At 39.8% G+C, this 6,882-nt stretch overlaps 2 pseudogenes; both read left to right on the forward strand.

The window, feature by feature from the left end:
• Nucleotides 1-2,842: 2,842 nt before the first annotated feature.
• Nucleotides 2,843-3,854, forward strand: LOC128589258 (40S ribosomal protein S2-like; annotated as a pseudogene).
• Nucleotides 3,569-3,714, forward strand: LOC128593149 (uncharacterized; annotated as a pseudogene).
• Nucleotides 3,855-6,882: the final 3,028 nt, after the last annotated feature.

Here is a 6,882-nt window from a genome sequence, read left to right on the forward strand (position 1 = left end):
TGTCAAAATCTCAGGAATTATGCAAGATTCTCATTGGACATGGTCATTGTTAAAAATTAAATTATGCAGGCATACAATTAAAACAAAACAAAAGCAATCAATACTTAAGCTTCATCACTTCCTAATTATTTCATTATACTTCCTCTAATCAATGACCTGCCGCTATATGTGTCTATTGAATCCCTAGGATGGAACTGTTACACATGGTGTGTGACTACACATCTCTCCCAAGTCCACATTCTCACCTCAGCCATGGTGAGAATATTTACACTAGGGAATTTGGCAAAAACTACAAATCTGGGCTTTATTTATGTCCCTTCTCTCACTAAGCCAGTTGTTAAGTATCAGCATACCCCTATTTTGACCCCCAGTGGGCCCCTAAGTGTCAATATCCCACTTTCTGGGGAGACATGCAAAACCTCCCAGGGGCTCTGCCGGTGCCTTCGCAGAGCCACCTTGCCTAGGTAACTTCTGACACCCTCAAGTCGCTCCTGCTGTGCCCTTTCCCCATCACAGAGACACACACAAAAGCTCTGGGCTCCAGATGAGTTCACTCCCACTAACCCCAGAAGGGGACATCCTATCTGCTGGTGTTGGGGACGGATGGGTGGGGGTGGAAGTATAAGAAGGGAGAAACAGGGCAAATGGAGTGTTTTGGACACCAGACTACTGTGCCTACTATCCCTTATCACCATTTGGTCCTACAAGCTGAGAGATGAGTGGTTCTCTAGACGTTTTCTTGCCAGGCATATACTACAGAGTTGAGTGAAGGACAGAGCAAGTAGAAATAAAACCCTAGCTTCAACCTCTGGTTTTCAAAACATTTGGCTTTTTTTTTTTTAACTTCAGAGTGAATGAGTCAAAGAGAGCCTTAAAGAATTCAGAGTGTTGTGTACTTTACATAGCCCTAGCACATTTATTGTTAAACACAAATTTCAGAATAACACCATGAAATGGGCATAACACACACATTACTATCCCCGTGATGAACGAAAGGGACCACAAACCCAGAAGCTTCCTGATTTACCATTGCCCACTTGGCTAGTTTGTGAAGAAGCAGGGATTAGATTCCATTGAGCCAAGTGGTTTTGAAAATGCTGGACCTTACAAAGGCAGGAATCATGCCACGCCAATTACTTGAACCTGAAGTCAACCAAGAAAAATCCCCATGCTGTTCTCTCCTTCCTCCTCCAAGGACGCTCACTGGAGCCACCTGATTGCACAGCATCAAGCTATTTGGTTTCATTCTGGCCATGTGTGCTATTTGTTTACCAGAAAGTAAGATTAGAGGTTGGCCTTCAGTGTCCTTAACACACGTCCTTAACAGATGACACCAGAGTACAAAGAAGAAGACAAGGCCATGGGATCACAAGGCCACATTTAACTGGTCAGTGGGGAAAGCCAGAGTCCAGAAGCCCTGCTTGCAAAGCATATGGCGTTCTTAAACCACGAATCCACATACCAGAAACTCCTAAACAATTTTTATGAAACTTGAGTTTATTAATTTTTAACTAAAAGACTGAATGACCTTAAGTCTTATTAATTTGCTGGCAAATTGGGCAGAAATCATGAAAAGGGGAAAGGAGAGTGGCCAGTTTTTGCAAAACAGCTGCTTACCCAGTCCTTGGGCCAGACCCAAAGAACTGGGGAAAAGAAACTCCTTATTATATCCCTGTCATAACGGGTTTTGTTTTATAAGCTATGACTGTAAAAATTTGTACCAAAATGTTAATAGTTGTTATTTGAGGGGAAATGAAGTTTTTTTTCAAAGTCCCACTATCAACAGTTTTCAGTAGATAACGAACTTTTTTTTCAGTCTTCTTTATGTTAATATTTTCAGAAAAGCAATAATTTTAACACCTTACATTTACCAAGCAGGTTAACTTTTGCAAAGTGTTCTTGCCCATTACTTCAACCAAGTTACATGAACATCCTATATAAGGATCCTACCGTTAAATAAACTAAAGCAAAATCTTTCAAAAGACAAAAGTAACGTGGAGAGATGTTACTTTAGGAGGGCAGGGATTGCTAAGCCAGCCATTTCTCCAGCTCCCTCTCATTCCAAATAGCTGTGTTCCTCTCAGGTCCTAAGAATTTTATTTCTGACTCTCATTTCTACTACAAAATTGAGTTCAGAAGGTATCATGTTTGTTCTTTCTCTTGATGTTTACTTACAGTGGTAAAATCATGGGCAAATAGCTACTTTGAAAAATGAGACAGAAATCACATTAATGTTACTTTCCCATGAGTAGGATTAACGCTTCCTTTTCACCCGTCCTTTTTATTCAAAGTCAAACCTATTTAGTCCTTAAGTCTAGTTAAGTCTAAAAATGTAGGAACCAATAGTTTGTCTGAGTAAGTCATTTACTACTAAGAACTATTGTGAATGGTTCATAATTCTGTAGGGGCCACCTACAGACTTGTAGTCTAAGAAAGGCAATTTACAAATTGATCTCTATTTTGAAAAAGCAGCCATTTCTCTCTACTGAATTATTGGGTAGTATTGAGCTAACTTGCCATTAGCTTTAATACCCTCGTTGCTGAATCCTCTCACCAAGTAAACACGACTCTAATATTAAAATCAAGAATATTCTCACTAGACCCAAACATAAACAATTTGTGAAAAAAGATAGCTGGCTTGGTGAACATAATGAGAATTCAACATATCTTTGAGGAAAAGAGAAAGAGAAAAGGATGAGAGAGAGAGAAATATGTCAGCATTATAGTGTACAAAACAGAAAAAATGATACTACTACTAAGTATCCAGATGTTCAGCTGTTCCCGTGGCTGGGAAAGAGGATAAAACCAGAGCAGATCCCTTTTTTTCCGAGGAAAACACCAAATGGTGGATGACGCCGGTGCAGCGGGTCCCTGGGGCCCTGGAATGGGAGGCCGTGGTGGTTTCCGTGGAGGCTTTGGCAGCGGCTTTCGGGGCCAGGGTCACGGCTGTGGTCAGGGTTGGGGCCGAGGCTGCAGATCTCGCGGAGTCAAGGCCCAGGACAAAGATTGGATGCCCGTCACCAAGCTGGGCCGCCTGGTCAAGCACATGAAGATCAAATCCCTGGAGGAGATCTCTTTTCTCCCTGCCCATTAAGGAATCTGAGATTACTGATTTTTTTCTTGGGGGCATCTCTCAAGGGTGAGGTTTTGAAGATCATGCCAGTGCAAAAACAGACGCGTGCTGGCCAGCGGACCAGCTTCAAGGCGTTTGTTGCCATTGGGAACTACAGTGGCCACATCAGTCTGGGTGTTAAATGTTGCAAGGAAGTAGCCACCGCCATCCAAGGGACCATCATCCTGGCCAAGCTCTCTACTGTCCCAGTGCGGAGAGGCTACTGGGGGAACGAGATCGCAGGCCTCACACTGTTCCTTGCGAGGTGACAGGCCGCTGTGGCTCTGTGCTGGTGTGTCTCATCCCTGCTCCCAGAGGAACTGGCATTGTCTCAGCGCCTGTACCTAAGAAGCTGCTAATGATGGCTGGGATTGATGACTGCTACACTTCAGCCAGGGGCTGCACTGCCACCCTGGGCAACTTTGGTAGGTGATTGACACACAGGATCAGCCATGATCTCTCCCAGCTCCTCCTGATCACACAATGCCGTGTGTGCTTGGCATTTCCAGGGAGAGAAAGGAAGTCTCTCCTAATACACGACAGAATCACCCACGGTGGCCTCTCTGTTCCTGGTCACTCCTGACCTCTGGAAAGAGACAGTGTTCACCAAGTCTCCTTACTAAGAATTCGCTGACCATCTTGTCAAGACCCACGGCAGAGTCTCTGTGCAGAGGACCCAGGCTCCAGCTGTGGCTACAACATAGTGTTTTTATACAAGAATAATAAAGTGAATTAAGTCTGTTAAAAAAACAACAACAACACAGCAGATCCAAGTGTATTTACTATTTATTTATTTTTTATTATTGCTGCTGTTGTTGTTGTTGTTATTTTGTTACCCTGGGTAGAGTGCCACAGCATCCTCATAGCTCACAGCAACCTCAAACTCCTGGACTCAAGAGATCCTCCTGCTTCAACCTCCCAAGTAGCTGGGACTATAGGCCCCAGCCACAACACCTGGCTAATTTTTCTATTTTTAGTAGAGACAGTCTTACTCTTGCTCAGGCTGATCTAGAACTCCTGACCTCAAGGGATGCTCCCACCTCAGCCTCCCAGAGTGCTAGGATTCAGGTGTGAGCCACCACGCCCAGCCAAGTATTTACTATTAATAAACATGGCATTTTAAATTGGGAGCAGGGATGATCTATCAGCAAACAGTATCAGTATTCAAACATGTTTCCTAACATTTTGGAAAATTAATTCAGAAAGATTTAAAAATGTAATGTTTTTACTTTAGATTTAATTTTTAATTTTATATATAATTATAACATTATTAAAATGCCAGAAAATTATAAATATATATTTGTATAATGTTGAGGTCTATCTAAAAATATATTAAAGGCATAAATCATAAAGAAAAAGATTGATACATTTGTCCTCAAAAAAATTTCAATGACTCAAGGTGTTTTTGCCTTCAATATAAATTTTAGAGTCATCTTATCAATGTCTATAAAATAGCCTATGGAAGGTTTTATTGGGATTGGTCAACTTTAGAGATGAATTTGGGAGAAACTGACATGTGATCTATATTAAATTTAATACTCAAACATGGTATATCCCTCTATTAATGTATATCTTTTTATTTCCCTCAGCAGTATTTTAAAGTTTTTCAGTGTATGAGGCCTGGATATAGTTTATTTAAATTTATCCCTAAGCAGTTTAGGTTTTTCGTGAAATTATAAATGGTCATTTAACATTTTTTATTTTTCAGATTTTTGTTGCTGGTATATTGAAATATAATTAACTTTTGTATATTAGGCTTGTATCCTATAACCCTCTAAATTTACTTATTAGTTCTAGGAGCGTTGATTCATGTATTTGGGGGGGAGTATGTATATTTCATATTTTCTACACACACGATCGTGTTTTTCTCATGATTCCTTATAAAAATCTCTTACAACCAAAAAATAAGAGGACAACTCAAAAAATGAACAAAATATTTGAAATATTTGTAGTTTTCTTAAAAAAAAAAACTACAACTATCCAATAAACACATAAAAAGATGCTTAACAACTTTTGCCCTCAGGAAAATGCAAATTAAAACCATAATTACCTCCCCCTCAAAAATCCACTAGAATGGCTAATACTAAAAAGACTATATAATACTAAATGTTGATAAAAATTTGGAGCAACTGAAATGCTCATCAATGTTGGTGAGAGGGTAAAAGGATATCAGTTCTTTTAAGAGTTTTCCAGGCAGCACCTGTGGCTCAGTGAGTAGGGCACTGGCCCCATATGCCGAGGGTGGTGGGTTCAAACCCAGTCCCGACCAAACTGCAACAAAAAAATAGCCGGGCGTTGTGGCGGGCGCCTGTAGTCCCAGCTACTCAGGAGGCTGAGGCAAGAGAATCGCGTAAGCCCAAGAGTTAGAGGTTGCTGTGACCCGTGTGACGCCACGGCACTCTACCCGAGGGCGGTACAGTGAGACTCTGTCTCTACAAAAAAAAAAAAAAAAAAAAAGAGTTTTCCAGTGTCTTATAAAGTTATGCATACTTTTATATAGGTGTGTATACATACATACTTACATATGACCTAGCAATTCCACTTCTAGATATTTACTCAAGATAAATGAAAACATATGCACACAAAAGGAATAGTACTCAAATGTTCATATCAGCCTTACTCATAAAAGACCAAAACTGAAAAAACTACTGTGCTCATTAATAGGTGAATGAATAAACAAATTATGGTACAGTCATATAATGGAATACTACATAACAATAAAAAGTAACAAACTACTGACACACACAACTGCATGGATGACTCTCCAAGACATTATGCTTTATGAATGAATATTATATGATTCCACTTGTAGAAGTCCTAGAATAGGAAAAAAAACTAACTTAAAGTTATGGAAATTAGATCTGTATAGAACAGCACAGTAAGAACTTTTTTGGGATGACAGAAATGTTCTATATCTTGATTATGGTCATGGTTACGTGAGTATATATTTATCAAAACTCAAGAAATTGTACACTTAAAGTAGATGTATTTTTTAATTGTACATATACTATACTGCAATTATGTTGAAAAAATCCATAATAACCATTCAAAGAAAACGACACACCAAAACTATTTGCAACATCTAAGGCAGATAATTTGTGAGATCTTTAATATCCAAAAATAAAAATAATAATAACCTTAAATCAAGAAGAAAAAGACATAACACACCAACAGAAAATTGCAAAACACCCAAGGAGTAATTTGTAAAAGAAAAAATATTAAAAAGTATAAACAGACAATAAACATGAAAAGGATTTCAACTCATTAGAAATCAAAGAAATACAAATTAGAATAACAGCATACCATTGTCCCTTGAACAACCCAGATCTACTTATATGTGGACTTTTTTCAACCAAAAACAGATCATAAATACAGTGTTCATGGGATGTGAAACCCATGACTTTTCCCATCTGCTGGTTCTGCAGGATGGATAGATTACCGGACTTGAAAAGGTGCAGATTTTGGTATAGGTAAGGGGGCAGGGTCCTGTGTGTATATTGTGGGATGACCTTAATTTATTATGTATCAGGCAGGGTGCAGTGGCTCACACCTGTCATCCTAGCACTCTGGGAGGTCAAGGTGGTTGGACTGCTTGACTCAGGAGTTCAAGACCACCCTGAGCAAGAGTGAGACCGGTCTCTACTAAAAGCAGACAAACTAGCCTGGCTTTGTGGCACCCGCCTATTGTCCCAGCTACTTGGGAGGCTGAGGCAAGAGGATCTCTTGAGCCCGAGAGTTTGAGGTTACTGTGAATTATGATGATGCCACGG

The sequence above is a fragment of the Nycticebus coucang genome, chromosome 1 (genome assembly GCF_027406575.1).
Source record: "Nycticebus coucang isolate mNycCou1 chromosome 1, mNycCou1.pri, whole genome shotgun sequence".
In the NCBI taxonomy this organism is placed as follows: Eukaryota; Metazoa; Chordata; class Mammalia; order Primates; family Lorisidae; genus Nycticebus; species Nycticebus coucang.